The following is a 22,362-nucleotide window of genomic DNA, read 5'->3' as shown; positions in this document are numbered from 1 at the left end:
GAGAGGCCAAGGACTTTGGACAGGTGTAGAGCCATGCACAGAGCCACTGTTCTGGTCCTTGGACCTGTGCCAGCCTCTCCACCCCAAGTAGACGTGCAATAATGTGTTTTATTCTTCACAGGCAAAGCAGATCATGGAAATTATTTTATGAAAAGTACCTGGGAGTTTTGCCAAGCTCATTTTTGGTTCATTATACCATCTATTATTAATACATTATCACACAATGATCACTTGATCTGATTTCTTTACCCCGTGCACACGGTGGTAGTTTTTCCCCCGATTTTTTTTTTTTGTGGGCAGTGTCACTGAATCATGGTCAATGCTGAATTTTAAAATTTGTTCATCTGAGTGTTGGCAGAAAGATTCTTTCTGATGAATGCAGGTCTTCTGAGCAATTCTTATAGGTTCACCTTTCAGAAGGTAGAAAAAAAGAAAAAAATCACTATTGTCAACTGAAGACTTGAGAAACTGGGAAGAAATGTGAGGTGCAGTGAAATGGTAAAGAACGTTGGAGAAATTAACCGTGTCATCTTAGAGTTCATAATAAACTAGGAGGAAAATTCAGAGAATAACATAACACAGAGATTTTTAACTTATTAGAGAAAAAATAGGTAAAATTTCATGGCTGGAAGCTTTAAAAAGTAAAGATAGCTTAAAAGGAATTGATGATACCATCTTAAAAGACTTTGAGTAAAAGACAGTTTAAGAAACTAGTGTATCAGGAAACAGCTCGGTGTCTACTTTTAGAAGGATTTTGACCAGAAAAAAAGAAGGATCAGTACGTAGAGAAGAATCAATTTTTACAGACCCATAAAGGGCAGTGTCTTCCAAAAAGATTCAAGCGTGGCCCTATTTTACTCATCTTCATAACTCCAGCACCTACTATAATGTTGGAGACACCACGTTTCTTTCATTGATCCTACAGCTTGAAGAAATTTTATCCCAGGTCCTTACAATGCGTTGCTGATGTGATCCCAGCATCACTGTGGCTAACATGTGATGAAACACAGAGAGTGCCAGGGGTGTCAAAAGGTGCAAGAATGTGGCGGAGACACCTACCTGACCACCTCAATAGCTAAGCTCTTTTTCTTCTTTAGTAACGGAATTCTGATTTCAGTGGGTGGAAGCAATGCATCTAACAAAACGTACATTTTCCAACCTCTTTTACAGCTTGATATGGCTCTGTGACTATATTCTGGCCAATGAAATATAAGAGCAGGTGTTGAGGTCGGCCCCATGGCCAAGTGTTTAACTTCGCATGCTCCGCCTCAGCGGCCCAGGGTTTCACCGCTTCGGGTCCTGGGCACGGACACGGCACCGCTCATCAGGCCATGCTGAGGTGGCATCCCACATAGCACAACCAGAAGGACCTACAACTAGAATATACAGCTATGTACCAGGGGCCTTTGGGGATAAGAACAAAAGAAGATTGGCAACAGATGTTAGCTCGGGTGCCAATCTTTAAAAAAAAGAGCAGATATTAATGTGTCAACATGAAATATAAGAGCAGGTCTTCTGGTTGGCCTGAGATCACTCAGCTGGAAAGAGTGGCCCTTTCGTCTCTGCTATTCTGACTAAGTCCTTAAACCATGCCATAGTCTAAAGGACGGAAGTCATATGCTGAAAATAGTGAAGGATAGAGATTGAAACCTGGACTCTTGATGGCTCCACGGGCCATCACACCCACCTCTGAACTGTCTACCTCTAGATTTCTTATATTTCAGAGAAAAAAACCCACTTCTACGTGTTTGATTAAGATTATGTTATTTTGGAGTACCTGCTAGGCAGGTGAACCTAATCTTAACTGATAAAATTCCCAGAGACTATAGATGTATTTCAGGGACTAGAGACAAGTGTGTGTAACTCCCAGGAAAAAAAAATCCTTAAAAATGAATTCTAAGCCACCTTGAAGGTCCTTAGGGAAGGAAACGGTGATTTACAGGAGATAAAGCACATTCAAAAAGAATAATTATTGCTAAATTACTTTGATTTTTTGGACTTTGTTATGAGATTGGTAGCTTTTATTTAATAGGAAATATTTTTAGAAGATTTACTACTTGGCAGGTGCTGTTTTAAGTACTTGACGCTTATTATCTTTTATAATCATCACAACAGGTACTATTAAAATCTTCTTATTGAAAATGGTGAAAGGGAGGCACTGAGGTTTAAACAACTGGTTTGATGGAACGCAGTTATTAAGTGATGGAGACAAGACGCAAGCTGAAAAAGTGTGCATTCAGAGGTCACCGTCTTAACTAGTATACTACACTGTCTTTTAGGGGAAAGACACAGACAATGAGTATACTTTACATTTTAGTGCCATTGAATGCAATTTCATAACAGCAGGGTAGAGAAAAATGAGATGTGCATTTAGATAAATTCAAGATGCACAACCAATGTCAACCTGGAAGGAAGTCTCATGGTCCTTGTCAAGGTCTCTTACTCAATCCACTCCTTTTTAAGAATTTTGTTAACGACTGTGGACATAGAAGATATATTTGTCAAACATGCAAGAACCCAAGTAAGTTTAGCCTGGAAAAGAGAAGACTCATGGAAACACGGGAGGTCTCATCAAAGGCTTAGGTTATAATTTTAGACCTTTAACAGCTTCCAACATCATCAGTTTAATGTCCCTCAGGGATGGCGGGAATGCAAAGTGGTACACAACCTATAGAGACAATATTTTGCAATAGTGCAATATTTGACAATATTGTGAGAAATTATATATGTATCTACCCTTTGATCCAGAAAGTCCACTTCCAGGACGTTCTTGCACAGATACACTGGTGAAAATGAAAAAAGCTACAAAACAAATGGGCACAAATTCACAAAGCCATCCACTGAACAGTAATTACGTATAACTTGGTTTCTTTAACAAATAAAATTGTAAGGAAAAAATACAAATGAGATGGACAGGGGTATCTACAGGCTAAAAGAGACTTAAGCTGTATATTACTAATTATAATAGTAGGCCCTTATTTGTGTCCTGATTCAAACAAGCAAACTCAGAGAGAGAGAGAGAGAGAGAAAGAGTGCATGTGCGTGTTGGAGAAACGTGAGCATTGTTTGCATAGTTTAAGATATTTAGGAATTATTTTTAATTTGGGGGAGAAAAGTAACAGTATTGTGGTTGTAACAAAGCCAGAGTCCTTATATTTTAGAGAAACCGTGAATCATTATGGATGACTTTGTACAGTATCTGAAATTTGCTTCAAAACAAATCCAGGGAGGAGGGAAAGTGGATAAAGCCGAGACGAAACCAGACTGACCTTAAGTTGATATATTTACAGCAGGGTGTGGCCTCCAGGGGCATTCATTATTTTATTACCTCAACTCTTGCATATGTTTGAAATTTTCCATAATAAAAAGTAAAAAACAACTCTCTCAATTTAACATAAACTATTTTAATTTGCTAAAAAATTTTCAACTTGAAATGTACAGATGCAGATCTTTGAAAAAGGCACTCACTAAGAAGAAAAAAAAACTGAAATCTTTAGGAAAGGCTAATTGAATTTAAGCACTGGCCCGACATTTGGTTTGCAGTAGAGCTAAGGAGCAAATTCGGGACTCTGGAAACCTAAACTTAACTTCAGAGCTCTTTCTGCTTTATGGCTGACTTTCAGTCAAAGGGCACTGATGTCAAAGAGAGTGCGCTGTTTTTTGGGCGGCTAAAGGGGAACCAATCAACCAAAGTTATAAAAAGGTATATATATTTTTTTGTTTTGTTTTTGTTTTTTGTTTTTTGTTTTTGAGGAAGATTAGCCCTGAGCTAACTACTGCCAGTCCTCCTCTTTTTTGCTGAGGAAGCCTGGCCCTGAGTTAACATCTGTGCCCATCTTCCTCTACTTTATATGTGGGATGCCTACCACAGCATGGTGTGCCGAGCGGTGCCACGTCCATACCCAGGATCCGAACTGGCGAATCCCGGGCCGGTGAGAAGCGGAACATGCGAACTTAACCACTGTGCCACCGGGTGGCCCCTACAAAGGTATATTTTGACTCAAAATAACAAAAACTTCCTACAATTGAGTCTATTGAGTAGCTCAATAGGATTTTCTCTAGGTTTTGGACAGCTCAGGTCTGGATGAACACACAGGTAGAGACCTGAGGGCCCCCCAAGAGGGATGCTGTAAAGAAAATTCCCATGTCAGCTAGAAGCCTGCACTAGGTGGCCTGGAAACTCCCTTCCCACTTGATGACACCATCATTCTATAAGGACATGATCCTTCTTGTTTCGACACATAACTCATAACTCTTGCTGGCGGGCTGCCATGCACCACGGGCAACATTAGTGCCTGACTTGAAAGAAAAACACCTGATTTTCAGAGAGAGACTGATACAGTCCTTCACAAGCTGAAAACTTAAAGAGTTAAATTACTGATGCTAAATAATTACAGTTTTAGTAGTTTGGACTTTAAACATGTATTGAATTCCTAGAAAGTGAAGTGCTTGGACAGACTGTGGAGAGTCGAGGAGGCCAGGCCCTGGTCCAGATGCCAAGTGCCAGGATGGGTTTGGTACCTCCAGCCTCTCCTCCCCACTCCCGTGAGCTGCCCATGGCACACTGCCCTTGAGCTCTTTTTCCTGCATGGAAACCTGCTCCTAGACAAGGTTCTGATACCCACCTTGCACAGCCACGTGGGAGCTTAAAGCAACATGTCATCATACCCAACCATTTTTCTTTAAGCTTTATTTCTAACCAGAATAAAAAGATTCATTCCTCTTAAAAAAAAGAATTCCTAGTGTCAACAAATAAATCGGGCAAAAGTTGAGGCGGGTGTTTAGAAATGACACAGTATAACCAGTCTAGCTATTCCAGTGATTGCAGAGAGAAACTAACCACATAGTCTATACTAGAGTGGATCGGGGCCCTGCTACCTCAGGCCAAAGGAGACCATCACCCAGGAACTGAGTTAGCCTGGCAAGGAATGGATCAAGAAGGATATGGAGCTAGCCTTCCAAAGATCCGTGAGGGAGTGCATTCTGTTCCTGTGATGCTGTTAGCTTTTCTTTCTCGCTCTCTAGTTGTCGGTGACATGAATCTCGGCTCCATTCTACACGGAGTATTTCTGAGCTAATTCTCACAGCCCCTACATTTCAAGAGATGAACATACACACCAGAAGGACATTACAGGAAAATTGGATTGCTCGACTGTGAGTGAGATATGGAAAGGCCTTTTCCCCACCAAGCAGCAGACGAAATTGTAACAGTAAGTTGTGTTTGAAATAAAATGGTACATAGGTCAGAGGTGACTCTGCCTTTTGTAAAGCGTGAAATTCTTCCTTCTGTTGGGCAGAATGAGGATAAAAAAAATAAAAAGAACACGAATAGTTTGCTACCTATTTACTGTGTTATGATCTGCCTCAATTCACAAATATTTACGTCTCTATCTATAAATATAGCCATTAAAATTCTTTTTTTTTCTTTTTGAGGAAGATTAGCCCTGAGCCAACATCTGCTGCCAATCCTCTTTTTGCTGAGGAAGACTGGCCCTGAGCTAACATCCATGCCCATATTCCTCTACTTTATATGTGGGACGCCTACCACAGCATGGCGTGCCAAGCGGTGCCATGTCTGCACCCGGGATCCGAACCGGCGAACCCCGGGCTGCCGAAGCCAAACGTGTGAACTTAACTGCTGCACTACCGGGCCGGCCCCAATCAGATTCTTTAAAAAGCTACATAGTTAACATGTTTTCATGCGTGGTTTAGAGCACATCTGGTTTGTCCCTGGGGAAATATCATCCCAGCTCTAGAGTTCTGTAAGTTTGACTTTAAAGGGGCACCTGCTAGATTTCCAACATGACAGATGAAAGTGTTTTGCATCCATTACTCAATTATATCTCGTCCTTTACATTTCAGGCCATCTTCCATCTCACTCGTCCATCTCCCTTCATCATTTCAGCACCTGGCTCACAATTTTGCTTAAGCCACCTCTGCCAACATCCTTGGTGTCCCAGTCAAGTTTATGATCATTCTGGCAGCTTACCATTTAGCACATAACATTCATACTGAAGTTTTTATAAATATCTTTTTTCCCCCTGTACGTTGTGCGCATACCGAACTTTTCCGTTCTCATACAGAAACGGTAATGGTGCTCTGCAAATAATGCAAGCTTAACCAACGTTGGCTGTGATCCAGTGTGCAGGGGGACAGCTTTTATCTGGGATTCCCCCTTCTCACCATCCCCACTGCCTTTAATCCTCCTTAGAGTCTGGCATCTATCAAAGTTACGATAGTAGGAGAGGGCTTTTAAAATGCAGTCCGACTGAGAAGGAGAGGTACTTTTATTTTAGGAAAATTTTTGAAACACTGGCAGGAAGCTGATCTCACTGCAGAATGTCTGCTTATCCCTTTGTCTTACCTCTACAGGCCAGATCACTGCGAGGGCCCTGCCCACCTTGCCAATCTCCAAGCTTTCAAAGGTCTCTGTCCAGCGGTGGATCAAACACCTAGTAATGCATCCTGGGAGCAGAGGCAAGTGGAGGCCACGATGACTGCTATTTATGTATTATTTTTGATTGGCAAGTGATCAGAAGGGCTATAAAGGGGTTGTGGGAAAGGGTATGCATGGCGAGGAATGGGGTGCTCTGTGGGCAATAATGGGGCTCACTAAGGCCCTGTGACCACAGGTGGAGCTGGAGGGCAGGTTGGAAGAGGTGAGAGAAGTTATTTCCAAATCATCATCATCTTGTGAACTTTGAGTATATTATTAGACATTATTAAATGTCCTTGAAGATTCCACATAAGTATTTAGCCAGGTAACAGTTAAATCTGTACGTCCTGAAGCACGTGGTGAGTGTTGGCGTTCTATTTGTGAATAGCACAATCTCAAGCTCTAGGTGAAGCACAACTTCAGGTGAGGAAGGACTGGATAAGGAAAAGGAAATATTTCCACAAGAAGGTGCCAAAGCAGGGCTCTGGGCCAACTCGGTGAGAGCCAACTTACTGAAATTAACTTCACGAATAACCAATCTCCTGACTCATTGAAGGATTTGGCTTCAAGTTCTAGTTTAGTTCCTGCCTCCACCTCTGCCTCTTCCTGCCCCTGCCTCTGAACTTGGCCCTGTCTCTCTAACGAAACAGTCTGGACAAACCTCTGAGATGGGGCAGAGGAAAGCACAGGGCAAGGATAAAACTAAAACCTTTTAAACATCTCCCAAATTTGGCAAATTGGGCATTTGGCACATTATTTTTCAGTAAATTGTTGGTGTAGTAAATTGCTTTGCTTCTTCAAAGCAGAGCTATCTCCTAATTATCTCTCTCTTTCCTAGCAGAGGCTCCAGTCTCTTTCACATTCAGTTAAAATAAGGAGGGATGGCATCTATGAAGATGCGCACACCCAATGATGTGCATATGCACCACAAGATGACATGTGCACACCGGTGTGCACAGACCAGGTATGGAGTTTGAATTGCGTGTTGAAGAAACAACTTCCCTAAGGTCATCTCTTCCCCCATGCCTACCTTGGGTGCAAAAATCACCAGAATTCGTGTGTTTAATCTTTCTGACCATGGTAGGTCTTTTAGTTATGAAAGTTGAGTCAGTTTAAGAACTATTCCAACCTGAATCCCCATGCACAGTCCTGTTCTAATTTTCTTGGCTGGGAATCTTTCCCACTAAGGGTCCTTCCTGAGTCTTTACAAAAGCATCAGTCTACCCAAGGGATATGGTTTGATCAAGTCTCCAAGGTCTAAAGGCCAGTGCCTCCCACTACATGTTCTTTTTACTTTGGCTGCTACACACTCTTATCCTTTGTTGCTTTCATCAGGATCTAAGCTAATTGGAAGGTTCTGAAGGAAATCTGAGAAATTCAAAAGAAAATGGCAGAGGAATACAAAATGGAACAATGAAATACTATTTGTAACCTGTAAAACTGGCAAAGCACACAAAAATGAACTCTATTGGTGTTCCTCATAATTGTTGGTGAAAATACAAATTGGTACCCTGTTTCTGGAAGGGCATTTGCAGACACATACTGACTATCTTAAAATATCTGTTGATCTTCAATTTCTCCCCTAGGATTTTTCCTAAGAAAATACAAACGTATATAAAGATTATTATCCCGGTGATGTTCACCATTGTAAAAAAAAAAAAATGGAAATAGCTTTAATATCCATCCTTATGGGGTTAACTGAATATATTATGCTACATTTATGAGACATATGATAAAGAATACTATGCAGGTATTAAAAATAATCCAGTATGTTAAATGACAAAAATAATAGATTTTTAACCAATATGTATAATATTATAATACTTTGAAGCATAGCATATATAAGGTTGGGAAAAAAGTCATCAGTTCATACATTAAGTTAACAACAATTATCTTTAAGGATTATGATAAACTGTATCTTCTTTTTTTCCAGTTCCGTATGGTCCAAATTTTCTACAGTTAACATGCCTTCAGTGAAGTAAGCTTGGTTTTGACCTCTTAGTTTTCTTTCAAAAATAATTTCACGGTTTTCCTCATGGCATCATTAAGAAAGGAAAGGGATCAAAAAAGCAGCCCTATCAACCTACCGGAAAGAACTCCCTACCTTTTCTCTCCCTTGTAACCAGCACCCTTCTTTAGAACACGGTATCAAAAAACATCGCCGACACATTTGAGGGAAATTGAAAAACAAAACACACACACCCCTTAAACGGTAAAATAGTAGCAAGACGCCACTGATTTCAAAAGAAGAAAATCAAACAATATTCAATTTCCTGTTCATTCTCTAAACTCGACCTCTGTGTCTGATAGGTCCAATGAATTTGGGAAGGGCCTAATTTCCTCGCTACCTTCCTCCCTCCCTTTTAGAAACAAGCTGCACTTCAGGCAGCAGCAAGGTCTGACGAAAGGCGCCGGCGGGACCCCTTGCTGCAGGATGGGGGAAGAAAGAAATGCGGAGCAGAAAAAGATACCCAGTGCCATTAAGTACCTAGCTCAGTGAAGGCACCTAGGAGCTGCTGGGAAAGGGTGTCTATAATAACTATTATTTACTCTAAAAAAAAAAAAAAACCCAAAACAAAGCCCCTTTTGGAAAACAGGAGCATTGAGCTAGTGTCAGTCGGGTCACAGGCAGCGGACAAGTCAAGCAGAACTAGTGAGCAATTTCCAGGGCTTCACGGGAAGGACGAACAGTCCTGAAAGCCCGTCCTTCCCGCTGGGGAAGCGGGCCACCTGGGCCCAGGGGCGCCCCCCCGCGTCCACCTCTGCCCTGAGTCAGCATCCGCCGGCGGGCGGCCCCGGGCGGAGCATGCGCACTCGGCGTTGCATAATCATCCGGGCTGCCGCTCGCCAGCGCGCTTATCGTCGGCTCCCCCTGCTGGAGAAACAGGAAAATGGAGCTTTCGCGGACATCTGCTTCTTGCTCTGGGCTTTCTCTACTTTTAGCACAGTATTTTCTCCCTGTGCCACCACGGGAAGGGAATTTTCTGCAGAGAAAGAGAAGCAAGAGACCTTAGCCCTGCAGCACAGAGCATCCACTGGAGCGTCAGTCAGTAGACAGTTTCCGTGGGAGGAAGGGCTCTTTCTCAGCAGTTTCCCCACATGGCTCCAATTCTTGCCTTCAGCCTGTATACTGGAGAGGCCAGGCCTCCGTCTGCCAGCAGAGACAGGGCCGGGAAGGATTTCTCAGTGCTTCGGGGAACGCTAAGGCGCCGAGTTTGCAGCCTTCTCTTGCCTTTAACTCCGCATCGCATGATAGAAGCAGAAAGACCCTTAGACCACAGGGATGTCTGTGTCTTCCTGCAATCCCGACGAACTGCCTTTCACTTCTGGAGAATTGCAGAGATCTCCCTGAAAGTGTAGCCGCAGCCCTCACCTAGCCCTAAGAATATCAGAGGGATTCACTCCTGCCTCTAAATTGTCTCCTTGAAAGTTTGATGACCCTTGGGCGTGGGTGGCCCGTAGCCGCACAAATTCCCATGACACTGTGCACTTTCACTGAGGAGGGTGGTATCAGCTGAGAAAAGTTAATGGCACTGTCACCTTCTCTTTGCTCAGCTTGTGAGAGAGGTGACACATCACTCACCTGAGCTGTGGCTAACGGGTGGAGGGGCTGAGCAGAGCCTGAGGGGCTGGCAGGGTCGTGCAGGTGCAGGACGTGGGTCCCCAGAGTATGCTCTCTGAATCTTTGGGGGCATCTTGCTTTTTAATTTTGCTCCAAGTTATTTACGTTCTCGTTTTCTCATGGTTCTCAATCCTAGCTGCACTTTAGAATCACCCAGGGAGCTTTTAAAAATCACCTATGCTCAGGCTCTGCCCCAGAATAATTAAATCAGAATCTCTGGGGAGTGGAGCCAGGGCATCTGCATTTTTTTAAAGATTTTCAGATATCTATAAGAATGAGCCAAGGCTTAGAACCACTCCCCTAGTCTTTATCTTCTCAGCTCTAGGACATGACCTTATACAAAATAGGAAGTCAGCACTGTTTGATGAATGAATGAGTGAGTAAGGTCTGGGAAGGGTAAAAACAAACGTATACTCCTTTATGACAAATATGCTAAAATATTGTGATTAGTGAGTTAATGAATAACTAAAAGTAGACCAGACAATAAAGACAGTCCCAAAACTAGGCGTGGAAACTTCTAGGATAGTCTTAAGAGGGTGGGTCAGATGACCAACGCTGATGGGAAAAGGCCCCAGAGCAGCCTGTGTTTATTGTTGGTACTGGTCTAGTAAAGTCCTCGCTTCCTCCTTGGAGAGTGGGGGAGGAGGACAGCAGGACAGGAAGGAGTCGGGGAGAGGGGATGGATTTGAAGTCTCATAACTGATTAGGAACAGAGGATGGTGGTGCTACCGGTGCCTGAGGGAGTGAGTCTGGCCGAAGCCCTTGCTGAACACACAGAGCGTGTGGAACTTGGGGTGCCCCGGGGTGGTTGAAGCAGAGGGCTAAGGTGCTGTGTGTTTAGGGGAGGCAGGCCACAAGCTCATCAAAGAGACTCAGGAACACAAATAGACATTTGGCGCATCCAGGCAAGTCCAGTCTCCCGCCCAAACGAAGGCGAACTCCTTGAGGCCAGGAACAGTATCTTTCTCCGACTCTTTCTGGAAAGTTTCCGATTCCCTTCACATGTGGGAGTGGACTGGCTTCTCAAGTGAGTTCAAGAAACAGGAGAAGTACAGAAAAATGAAGGACGGCATGAAAATTCAGTGGGATCCCAAATGGTTAAAATGCGTGCATGAAGGGTAGGGGAATAGGTGAATGGGGAGCCGGGGGAAGGCTTAGAGGCTGATACAGTTGTCCTCCAGAGCTGGTGACTTCTGGCCACGGTAGATGCTTGAAACTCTCTTGTGGGATGTTTGTGAGTCTTTCAAGGTCTTCTTTCTGGACACCTTGACCTGCAGCTCCCTAGAAATGGGAAATGCCTGTCGCCTGTCGTCTGGCAGTCAGCTGTGACTCCCAGCTCAGCCCCTGGACTCACAGTGCTCCACCCCTCCCTTGGGGTCGCACTGTGGCTCCAGGCATTCCCCATGGGTAATCATTTCTAGATTACCTCAAGTCAACTCCCCCCATGTCTTCACTCTTGTTTTCCGGAAATCTCAACCCTTTGCCCAGCTGAAGTGAGGGGGAGCTAGCTTTAAGTGAGCTTGGCCCCCTTCCTTCTGCTACCTCAGGCTTACATACAAGCCTCTTACTTTTAGACTTTTCAAGCATGTCTCAGAATTTAGTCCAAATGTTGCCCACATTCCAGGACACACCGGGAAAATTCTCCTAAGAGTCTCCTTAAAGCCCCTCTCACTTGGGCTTTAGGTGGGGGGTGGCACCCATCCTTTTCCCCATGATGGGAGGATGTGGGGAACACAATGACAACTCCAGATATGGTCTCTGGACTGTTCCATCTTAATCTTATGAAAGTTACGAGGGGAGGTCTAACACCTCACTTTAGAATATACGGGAGCTTGACACCTGCTCCAATTTTAAGCTATGTCCATAAACTCTTTTATACTCTTCCCTTTGAAAAGTGGAGCCTATTCACTTACCCTTGGCTGTGGGATGGACTTAGTGACTGGCTTCTAGCAAATAGAATAAAAGGAAGTGACAATATGAGACCTCCGAGATTAGGCCATAAAAGGCATTGTGGCCTCCTGCTTGCTCTCTTTTTCTCTCTTGAATCTCTTGTTCTGGGGAAAGCCAGCTGCCACATTGTGCGGACACTCACACACCCTCTGGAGAGGTCCATGTGACCAGGGACTAAGGCGTCCTGCCAGCAGCCGTCCCAGCGAGCCACCTTGTAGCCGACCCTCCACGCATAGTTAAGCCTTCAGATGATGCAGCCCCTGCCGACGTCTTGACTGGAACCTCATGAGAAGCCCCGAGCTGGAATTACCCAGCTAAGTGGCTCCCAAATTCCTGAACCACAGAAATTGTGAGATACAGGAAAAGTCACATTTAAGATCTTGTTGGATCTTGTTTTTTTACCTTTCCCCTCAGCACTACTGCTTCTTTCTGCAAGCATCGGAGTCTCCAGGTGAGGGCTTCCCCTGGCCCAGGAGCTGCTCTCCTGAATGGGCTGCGCCAGAACTGCTGGGGAGTCACTCCCTCCGGGAGCAGCTCTCCTCCAATGGTGGGAAGGGTTGGTGGATAAGTACCTCAGCTGCCTCTCCTAGTGGATGAGACGACTGAAGGACACACTCTATGCAATAACTCAGGGGTCCCCAGCAGGATGGAGCCCCACTTGTGCACAGTACCAGCTTGTCCACTGATGCCCTATGGTGACTTCCTTCCCTTCTAGGTCCTACTTTCCCACTCCACTGCCAGTGCTTCCTTGAATCTTGCCCCACATATTCTGGTGTACCCAAATTCTGTCTCAGGGTGTGCTTCTCAGGAAACCCATCTAGATCACCTCCCCTCTGCCCCTTGCACGCTCTTCCCTTGGGGGAGATGGACGGAGCTGCTTAGTGAGTTGGAGAGAAGGAATGGAGAGTGGAGGACTCAGCCATGCTGGGCTTTCTCATCAGAGATAAGTGTACATCAGTGTGTGTCCTGTCTACAAGATGCTTACAGTCCCTGTGCATCCAATGTCATGATTAGCAGGGAATATTCTGCCTTTGCAGGGGAGCACCTGAAATTTAGGGTTGGCAAGCTCAATGGGGATTAGATGTCTTAGGTGATCTGATTATGGATATAGATCAATCTGTGCCTTCTAACTCAGTCCTTCTCTAATTAACTGCTGTCATGGGCCCCATTTGTCTGATTCCTGTCTCTTTTCTCAAATTAGTATTCTGGAAGGATAAAGAAGAATGTTTTTTATTTGCACCCTAAAATGTCAACAACGTGTACAATATAGGGGTTAGAACGAGTAATTTATGAGCATTTGCAAATAGCCTACAAAATTAATTGAAGAACGTTATGCCAAGTAGCGGTTTTTTGTTTATAAAAAGAAAACTCAATAACCTTTAGTAAAATACCATGTTAACGGACCCTCTCAGGTCATCAAGTGCTACAGAAGAGTGAAAGGGGAAAATAATATGGCAGCAAAGCCCACTTATAAACCGCGCACGTTTGCATCACACACTGTTAGGAGAACTCTGGTATGCGGTTCTGGAATGATGTTGGGATTTTAGCTTTACAAAATGGAATATCTCTTTGCTTATTTGGATTTGTTTCTGGCACAGTGGGAAGCCCTTAGTCATAAACTTCCGGGAATTTTCAAGTCAAGATGGTGTTTAGCATTTACTTCTTAGCTGCATTAAGCTAGATTCCACTACACCCCCACACATCCCCGCTACCATTTCCTCCCTAGAAACAAATAATTAGAAATGACAGACCATTTTTTTTTTAATAAAAAGGATGTGGCCCACTCAAAATTTAAATTCTTTTTGAAAGAAAAACAGAACAGAAACACACAGTAGAAACTAGAGCTGAATTTGCGGCTATGTCGGCTTCAGGAACAGAAGCAAGCGTTCGACTAGAGAGAGTTGAAGGACAACTTGGTGAAGTAGTGCTGAGAAATTTACCTCGAACTTGGCACGGCCAGATAAAAAAGATCAATTTCCTGACACAAATGTTAACAATCATGGTGAGTAGAAAGAGGAGTTCCAACATGTACCTCATAGGAAGCCCAAAAGCAGAGGCTTGAGGCATCCCTCAGAAACACTATTCTGAACACTGTATAAACACTGTATCTGAAGACATACCAGCTGAGAGTTTTCCAGAACCAAACAAAGATACAATTCCTTAGATTTAAAGCTCATACTGAATGCTGATCAGAATAGAAATAAACAGACACCTATGTATATTCGAGTGAAACTGCAGAACAGACATAACATAATATCTTAAAATCAACCAGAGAGGGGCCGGCCCCGTGGCTGAGTGGTTAAGTTCACTCACTCCACTTTGGCGGCCAAGGGTTTTGCAGGTTTGGATCCTGGGCATGGACATGGCACTGCTCAACAGGGCATGCTGAGGTGGCGTCCCACACAGCACAACCAGAGGCACTCACAACTAGAATGCACAACTATGTGCTGGGGGACTTTGGGGAGAATAAAAAAAAAAATGATTAGAAACAGTTGTTAGCTCAGGTGCCAATCTTTAGGGGGAAAAAAAAAGCAACTAGAGAGAAAAATATTGCATTGCATACAAAAGAATCACACTAAGACTGACGTCAGACTTGTTAGCAGCAAAAACGGAGGCCAGAAGTCCACAAAGTAACATCTTCAAAACGCTCCAGGACTTCAACTGTCTACCCTGAGTTCACTTTGCGGTTAAACTCTCTTTCAGGGGTGATAAATGGGTTAAGAAAGTTTGCCACTGTGGTCTCTCATTGAAATAATTATTGAAGGAGGTATTTATTATTACAAGAAAAAAGTCAGCCCAGAGGAAATAAGTAGAATTCAGACAACGCAGTGAGCAGGGAAAAATTGCTTAGGAAAAGTGGAGCTGTGCATATTCATGAGTTTCGCTAGTCTGTGAAGATGCTGACGTATGACAGTCTTCAGTTATAGACCCTGACACGTCTCCGAGAAAAGGAAGTCCATCACTTCGACTAAAAGTTACAGTTAATGTGGCTGGGTGAGATGACGTTAGAAGCAATAGTGACAGAGAAATAGAAGTATGTTTGTGCTTCTGGTTTTTAAGGAAAAAGAGAGTAGTTTTGTCCTAAAGTAGTGCCATTTTTTCCCCTGAATATGAAAGACCATAGTGACGGAAAAAACTTGGAAAGCGAATTTTACTTGCCTTGGTTTATAATACTTAAGTCAGCAAAAAGCCGTGAAATATTTTAAAATTTTGAAGAACAAAAATTTGGGGTGAACTAAATCTACATGTATCAGCATATATACAGTATACATCTGAGCAAGTAAGTCATTTTGCAGGATAAATAATAATGACACCATGTAATTCAACATTAAAATTGTGTTGAACATGGGTAAGACCCATGTAACCATCACTTAAGTCAAAAACGGATTAACACTATCATCTCACCATCTCTTCTCTTGTCTCTTGACAAACTCTCCCCTTCCTAAAGGTAACCATTATCCCAATTCTAACACTATAGTTTAGTTTTGTTTTCAAACTTTATATTAACGAAATCATTTAATATGCATTCTGTTATATCTTCATCCTTTTGTTCAACATTACATTTGTGATATTTATTCATGTCGTTGGTTTGGGTTCAACTATTCATTTGGAAGATAATTCTATGTATCTATCATCTGCCTGTCATCTGTTCATTTTGAGGTCATATTATGTTATATTGTATCAGTCAGGGTCTGTTAAGCTTACATTAGTAACATAAAGATAGTAAAACACGTGTAAAGTCTCTGTGGATTAACACAAAGTGTTTATTTCTTGCCCTTGCAAAATCCACAGCAGGTCGGGGGACTCTCCATGGCTATCGTCTTCCTCGTATGACTGGGAGACCCAAGCTGCTTGGATCGTATGGCTGTGACATTTCAATACCTGGTCTCCACATTTACTGCCAACAAGAAAGCAAGGGATGTGAAATCACAAAGGGAGTGTTTAATCCTCCAGCATGGAAGTAACACACGCATCACATCGACTCACATTCATTTGTCACAACCTGCCATAAAGCCCTTTTTACCTGCCTGAAGGCTGGGAAGTATCATCTTCTGTATGTGTAGACAGGAGAGGAGAATCAGCTACTGGCGGGCACTAATGAGATCTATCACACATACTTTAATAAAAATAATTTTTAGGGATATCTAATATAAATTATATGTTGTAACCATGATAGAAAAAATATTGGCTAATGTTTGTCATAAATTAACGGTGGATGAAATCTATTTAAGTAAGATAAAGAATTTATCTAACATAAGAAAAAAAGAGGCAACTTTAATTACAAAATGTTAAAATGTTTGTTGATTAAGGAAAACCATAAACAAAGTCAAATCTAAGCAAATCAAAATGTAAGTAACAAAATGTTAATCTCCCTAATGTACAAATAAGCTCCAATAAATGGAATGGAAAAAACCCAGAACAATGGAAAAAAGGCACGTGCATAATATTTACAGAAGTGGTAATTAAACTGATAATGATGCTTATACTGACTAGTAATTAGTGAAACATTTTACCCATCAGAGCTACAGAATTGTTCAGATTGATAATTTACAGTTCCAATGAAGTTATGGGGAAATAGATGTTAGTTTCACACACTATTGGAGGGAATGTAAATTACACTAATCTTGTGGAAAGTAATTTGAAGTGATATATTCAAATTTTATATATGTCAGTCCTATAACTCAGCAATTCCATGTCAGGGAATCTACACAAAAAAATACTTGTATAGAGCCTGAAGCATGTAAGTTCAAGAATGCTCATTTCAATATTGTCTGTAATAGTACAAAATAAGTGCCAACCTAAATACCCATTAATAAGGGACTGGTTAAACAATTCATAGTTTATCCATTGCATGCAATTCTATATGCCTCCAAAACTATAGACTTATTCCCCAAAATGATTGTTCAGTTACTATCTTTTTGCCATAATGCCATTTGAAAATTTATACCACTTTTCGGTGACTTTCATTTTATTTTTTTAGTAGCAGTGCTTTCACCTAAAAACCTACAAAATAGGGGGCCGGCCCCGTGACCGAGGGGTTAAGTTCTTGCGCTCTGCCTTTGGCGGCCCAGGGTTTTGCTTGTTCGGATCCTGTGCGTGACCATGGCACCAGTCATCAGGCCACGTTGATGCGGTGTCCCACATGCCGCAACTAGGAGCCACAACTAAAAATATACAACTATGTACTGGGGGAATTGGGGGAGAAAAAGCAGAGGAAAAAAAAAAGAAGAAGATTGGCAACAGTTGTTAGCTCATGTGCCAATCTTTAAAAAAGAGAAAAAATAAATAAATAAAATAAAAATAAAAACCTACGAAATAAATATGACCTAAAAAACTATATTTTGACTTTATTATTTTAGACAAGGGCACACTCAAAATTTACTCAATACAAAAATTTCTATGCAGAGACGATATGTGGGACAGATTTCAATTGCTGTCAGATTTGTCTTCCTTTGTATGGGCACACAGAACACGAGGGATAAAGAAGCAGCAACTTCTATGACTCTGGTCTTTTATGCACATGTACTCCTATTTGTAAATGTTTTGACCCACTCTTGTGTTTAGTCTTTATTTTCAAGTGTACTTTGAATTAAAGTTAACTGTGAGCCCCCAAATAGCTCAAAAACTGATAAGTAAGTGTTGTTGTAGAAAGAAAAGTTAGGAAAATTTTAATCGTGGAGCAAAGGATGAGTGAAATAAAAGAGGATGGAAGCAGGAGACAGAAGTAAAGATTCTGCAGTCTTTTAGGATAGTTCACTCTGCTTAATACGCGATCTTGAATGCCTGGCTGAAGGTCGGTTACCTGATCTCCCCTAGTCCTCCTTAGAACACCTCCCTCGCACCTCTGCTCCACCTGCCCATTCACTGTCTGCCCCGCCTTAGTGAGTACACTGAACTTTCATGATGTTATTGCATTGACTTCCTTCATAAAAAGCTGATTTTGTTTTCCCTCAAATTGTTTCTTATTGCTTATGTAAACTTGGTTTTATTGTCAATCAATCGGTTTTTCTTCGTGAAAATTGTTTTGGCGTCTTAGGTTGGCAGGAAGGAAAACATAGGCCAGAAAGGAAATCCTTGAAAGGAATCATAATTTTTCCCATTAAAATTGATATAAATATTGCTTTTCAATTTAAACGACTTTATAGCTAGTGGCATAGTTTGAGTTGTGAATTAAATTTGTTAAGCAGGCCATGAGCATATTAAAGAAATTTGTGCATAAGGCTGTGCAAGGTTATCTGTGATTGGTAAGTGGAAAAAGAAAGTTGCTGAATATTATATGTTATGAACTCATTTTTGTAAAAATGATCTGGAATGACATTATTAATAGTGATTATGCCTGGGCTTCTAGAATGCTAGTTATTAGTTATGAGAGATCTGAGACACAGTGCTAAGGATCCCAGCTCTATAACTTGTTCACTGTAAAACTTTGGCCAACATAGCTCTCCTCAAAAGCTTCACTTTTTTGTAACCTGAATATCACAGATCATAATTATTCTACCTCACAGGGTGGTTGTGATGATTCAATGAGGTAATCAACTGCCAGACACAGTAGGTGGGCTACACATTGTAGCCATTGTTATTATTTTATGTACATCTGTATTGTTCATTTATTTTAAAATGAACACGTCTTAACTTTGTAAAAAGATTAAAATAGATCTATAAGTTGTGTTGAGCTTTTATTTATTTATTTATTTTGAGGAAGATTAGCCCTGAGCTAACTACTGCCAGTCCTCCTCTTTTTGCTGAGGAAGCCTGGCCCTGAGCTAACGTCGTGCCCATCATCCTCCACTTTATATGTGGGACGCCTACAACAGCATGGCGTGCCAAGCGGTGCCATGTCCACACCCAGGATCCGAACCAGTGAACCCCGGGCCGAGGAGAAGCGGAACGTGCAAACTGAACTGCTGCGCCCCCGGGCCGGCCCCTGGGCTGAGCTTTTAGAATAGGTTTTCCTATATCACAAATGACTCCTCTTTCCTGAAGAATTTGAATAAATGTGTAAATTTGGATAAATTTGAATAAATGCTTATCTGAACCAACCGTCGATTCCTGGGTCTAGTGTTTGCTCTGTTTCCACACTCCTGCTACAGCCTGATGGAGATGCTTCTCTAGTTCTTGACTCCCAGGTAAGGTCTTTTCATTTTGAGTACCATAATTTTAAATGACAAATGAAATACGAGTTTTCTTCACATAATGTATAAATGCATACCGATTAATACCATTTATTAATTCTTGCTTCTGTCTCATGTGGCTTTTTGTTTTCATGTTTTGAGGGGAGAAGAGACTTGGCTATGAGAACACCTTAATGTGGAAACCCTTAGTTCGTGGTTTCCACTCACCTGTTTGCCAGCGAGGCTGATAAATGGTGCTGGGTAAGGAAGCTGGGAGCTTCTGGAAATGTGACAGAAACCCTCTGTCCACCACCACACCAGAGACACGGGGCCCTTAGAGGTAAATTCATGAGGTTAAGGGCAAGCAAAACACTAAGCTAGACTTAGATTATCTACCCAGTGACAACACTCTGGTGGAGTGTTGTCTACGCATGAAGTACTCAGCAAGCGTGGGGCAAACAGGTCTTCTTTTCCTTAAAGTATAAACAAATGCATGTCCCCCAGCAATTGTGAGAGGAGGATGGATGGAAGGTGAAAATTACGAGGAAGAACGTGGGAGAGCTGAGGGGAGGTCATTGAATCATTGCAGGTTTATAAAGATGTGGCTTTTACGTCTTGGCTATTGTGAATGGTGCTGCCTCGAACATAGGGGTGTGTAAGTCTCTTTGGATTCTTGATTTCATGTTCTTTGGATAAATACCCCGTAGTGGGATAGTTGGGTCATACGGTATTTCTATTTTTAATTTTTTGGGAAACCTCCATACTACTTTCCATAGTGGCTGCACCAGTTTGCGTTCCCACCAGCAGTGTCTGAAGGTTCCCTTTTCTCCACCTCCTCCCCAACGTTTCTTATTTTCTGTCTTGGAAGATAAACACTTGGATAAAGAGAACAGATTAGTGGTTACCAGAGGGGAAGGGGACTAGTGAAAGGGGTAAGGGTCACATATATAAGGTGATGGATAAAAAATTAGACTCTTGGTGGTAAGCACACTGCAGTCTGTACAGAAACTGATAAATAATAATGTACACCTGAAATTACACAATGTTATGAATAATTATAACCTAATAAAATAATTGAAAAAGAAAGATGTAGCTTTTATTTCCCACTTTGTTCATGAAAAAATGTACATAATGAACTTCCGTTTTGCTGGGAATTGAAGTAAATCGATTTGCAGCATCAGACTTTCTTCTCCTTGGCCTTCCATGGTTCTCCATCCTCAGAGATTGGGAGTTATTCCGGGTGCTCTGTTGCTCAGCCCTGTATCTGAGTGCTGGGAATCATTTCACACTTCAAAAGATCTTTAAATTCAGCATTAAGTTATCTCATAATTGACTTGTCTCCACTCTGTATTTTAACACACAAGATTCCAACCAAATTAAAGTACAACAGATGGGGAAATTCACTCGGAAAGGAACACTAATGAAGTAGTTTTCCTTTCTCTTTGCAAGCTAGGATTAATAGATTGATTTCAGATAACTGAGGATGTGTTTCAAATCCTTGGGGTTTGGAACATAGGCACGTGGACTGAAAATCTAAGCAACAGTTAGTGCTTCTTTTGAGCCTGTAGGGAAAGCTCCCCATTTTGGGTGGTTCTTTTTGTGCTCATCATGTGTCATCACCACCACCCAGGTACTGAGTTCTTGCGTGGGCATGGCACTGCTCACTGCTGGCGAGAGCAGCTGACACTACCGGTATCAACCTGGTGCTTGTCAACCCCCTTCCTACACAGGAATAAAGCAAGAAAAATACAGCTAGTCAGGACAACTCTAAACAAACCCCAAATCCCCCAAGGGCATAGTTAACCTTCTGCTATAGCATGATGTCACATCCAGGATATCGACATTGAGACAATCCACTGATCTTATTCAGAACTCTGTAGTTTTAATTATACTCATCTGTATGTGTGTGTTTAGTTCTGTAGAGTTTTATCACCTGTGTAGGCTGTGTATCCACTACCGCAGTCAAGATGCTGAGCACCTCCACCACGAAGGTACTTTGTGTTGCCCTTTTATAACAAAACCAGGCTCCCTTCTCCAAACTCTGACAACCACAAATTTGTCCTCCATTTCTAAAATTTTGTCATTTCAACAATGTTATATAAATGGAATCATATGGTATGTAATCTTTTGGCATTAGCTTTTTTCACTGAATGTAATTCCCTGGAGATTTATCCAAGTCGTTGTGCATATCAATAGTTCATTCCTTTTTACAGCTGTGTAGTATTCCATCATGTATGTCTACCACTGTTTGTTTAATCATTCAGCTCTTGACATATGTTTGGGCTGAATTCAATTTTTGGCTTTTGTGAATAAAGCTCCCATGAACGTTCATGTAAAAGGTTTTGGGTGAACCTGAGTCTTCATTTCCTGAGAGAAATGCCCAAGAGTTCAATTGCTGGGTCACGTGGTAGTTGCACATTTAATTTTTTTGAGGAATTTCCAAATTGTTTGCCATAGTGGCTGTACCATTTTATATTACCAGCAACAATACAAGAGTGGTCTAGTTTCTTCTTATCCTCACCTGCATTTAGTGTTGTCAATATTTTTTATTTTAACCATTCTGATAGGTATGTAGCGATATCTCATTGTGGTTTTAATTTGCATTTCCCTGATGGCTAATGATTTTGAGCATCTTTTGTTGTGCTTATTTGTCATCTCTCTATCCTCTTTGGTGATGTCTCTTCCTGTCATTTGCCCATTTCCTGATGGTATTGTGTTTACTGTTGAGTTTTGAGAGTTATTTATACATTTTTTAGATACTAGTTCTTTATCAGGTGTGTGGTTTGCAGATACTTTCTCCCAGTGTGTAGCTTGACTTTTTATTCTCTTCATATGATGTTTGGTTTTAATCTTTAATTAAAATTTTAACTACACTTTTGATAAGACTCAATCTATCAATTTTTTCCTTTTATAGATTGTGATTTTGATGTCAAGTCCAAGAATTATTTGCCAAAGATCTCAAAGATTTTATCCCCTGCTTTTTCTAAATGGTTTATAGTTTTATGTTTCCACTTTAAATCTATGATCCATTTTGAGTTAAATGTTGTCTGAGGTAAGAGGTTTAGGTAAGGGTTCTTTTATCTTTTTTCACCTATGGAAGTCAAGTTGCCCTGGCACCATTTGTTGCAAGGTGATCTTTCTTCCATTAAGGTGATTTTGCATCTTGGTCAATAATCAGTTGGGCATCAGTATTTGTGTAGATTTATTTCTGAGTTCTCTACTCTGTTCCATTGATCTACTGT

The 22,362-nt window shown here is 41.7% G+C and overlaps 1 long non-coding RNA gene across 3 annotated transcripts in view; it reads left to right on the top strand.

Moving 5' to 3' along the window:
• The window catches only part of LOC106837338 (uncharacterized), a 280,263-nt gene extending 261,210 nt beyond the window's left edge, over nucleotides 1-19,053 (top strand). For all 3 annotated transcript variants that reach the window (XR_011502585.1, XR_011502589.1, XR_011502588.1), the window contains exons 2-6: nucleotides 3,872-3,988; nucleotides 5,026-5,210; nucleotides 6,373-6,477; nucleotides 7,278-7,400; nucleotides 15,801-19,053. This is a non-coding gene — a long non-coding RNA (uncharacterized lncRNA). The remainder of the gene's footprint in view (nucleotides 1-3,871; nucleotides 3,989-5,025; nucleotides 5,211-6,372; nucleotides 6,478-7,277; nucleotides 7,401-15,800) is intronic.
• Nucleotides 19,054-22,362: the final 3,309 nt, after the last annotated feature.

Source organism: Equus asinus, chromosome 1 (assembly GCF_041296235.1).
Source record: "Equus asinus isolate D_3611 breed Donkey chromosome 1, EquAss-T2T_v2, whole genome shotgun sequence".
Taxonomy (NCBI): domain Eukaryota; kingdom Metazoa; phylum Chordata; class Mammalia; order Perissodactyla; family Equidae; genus Equus; species Equus asinus.
The sequence above is the reverse complement of the archived record's forward strand: the minus strand, read 5'-3'. Positions and strand labels throughout refer to the sequence as shown.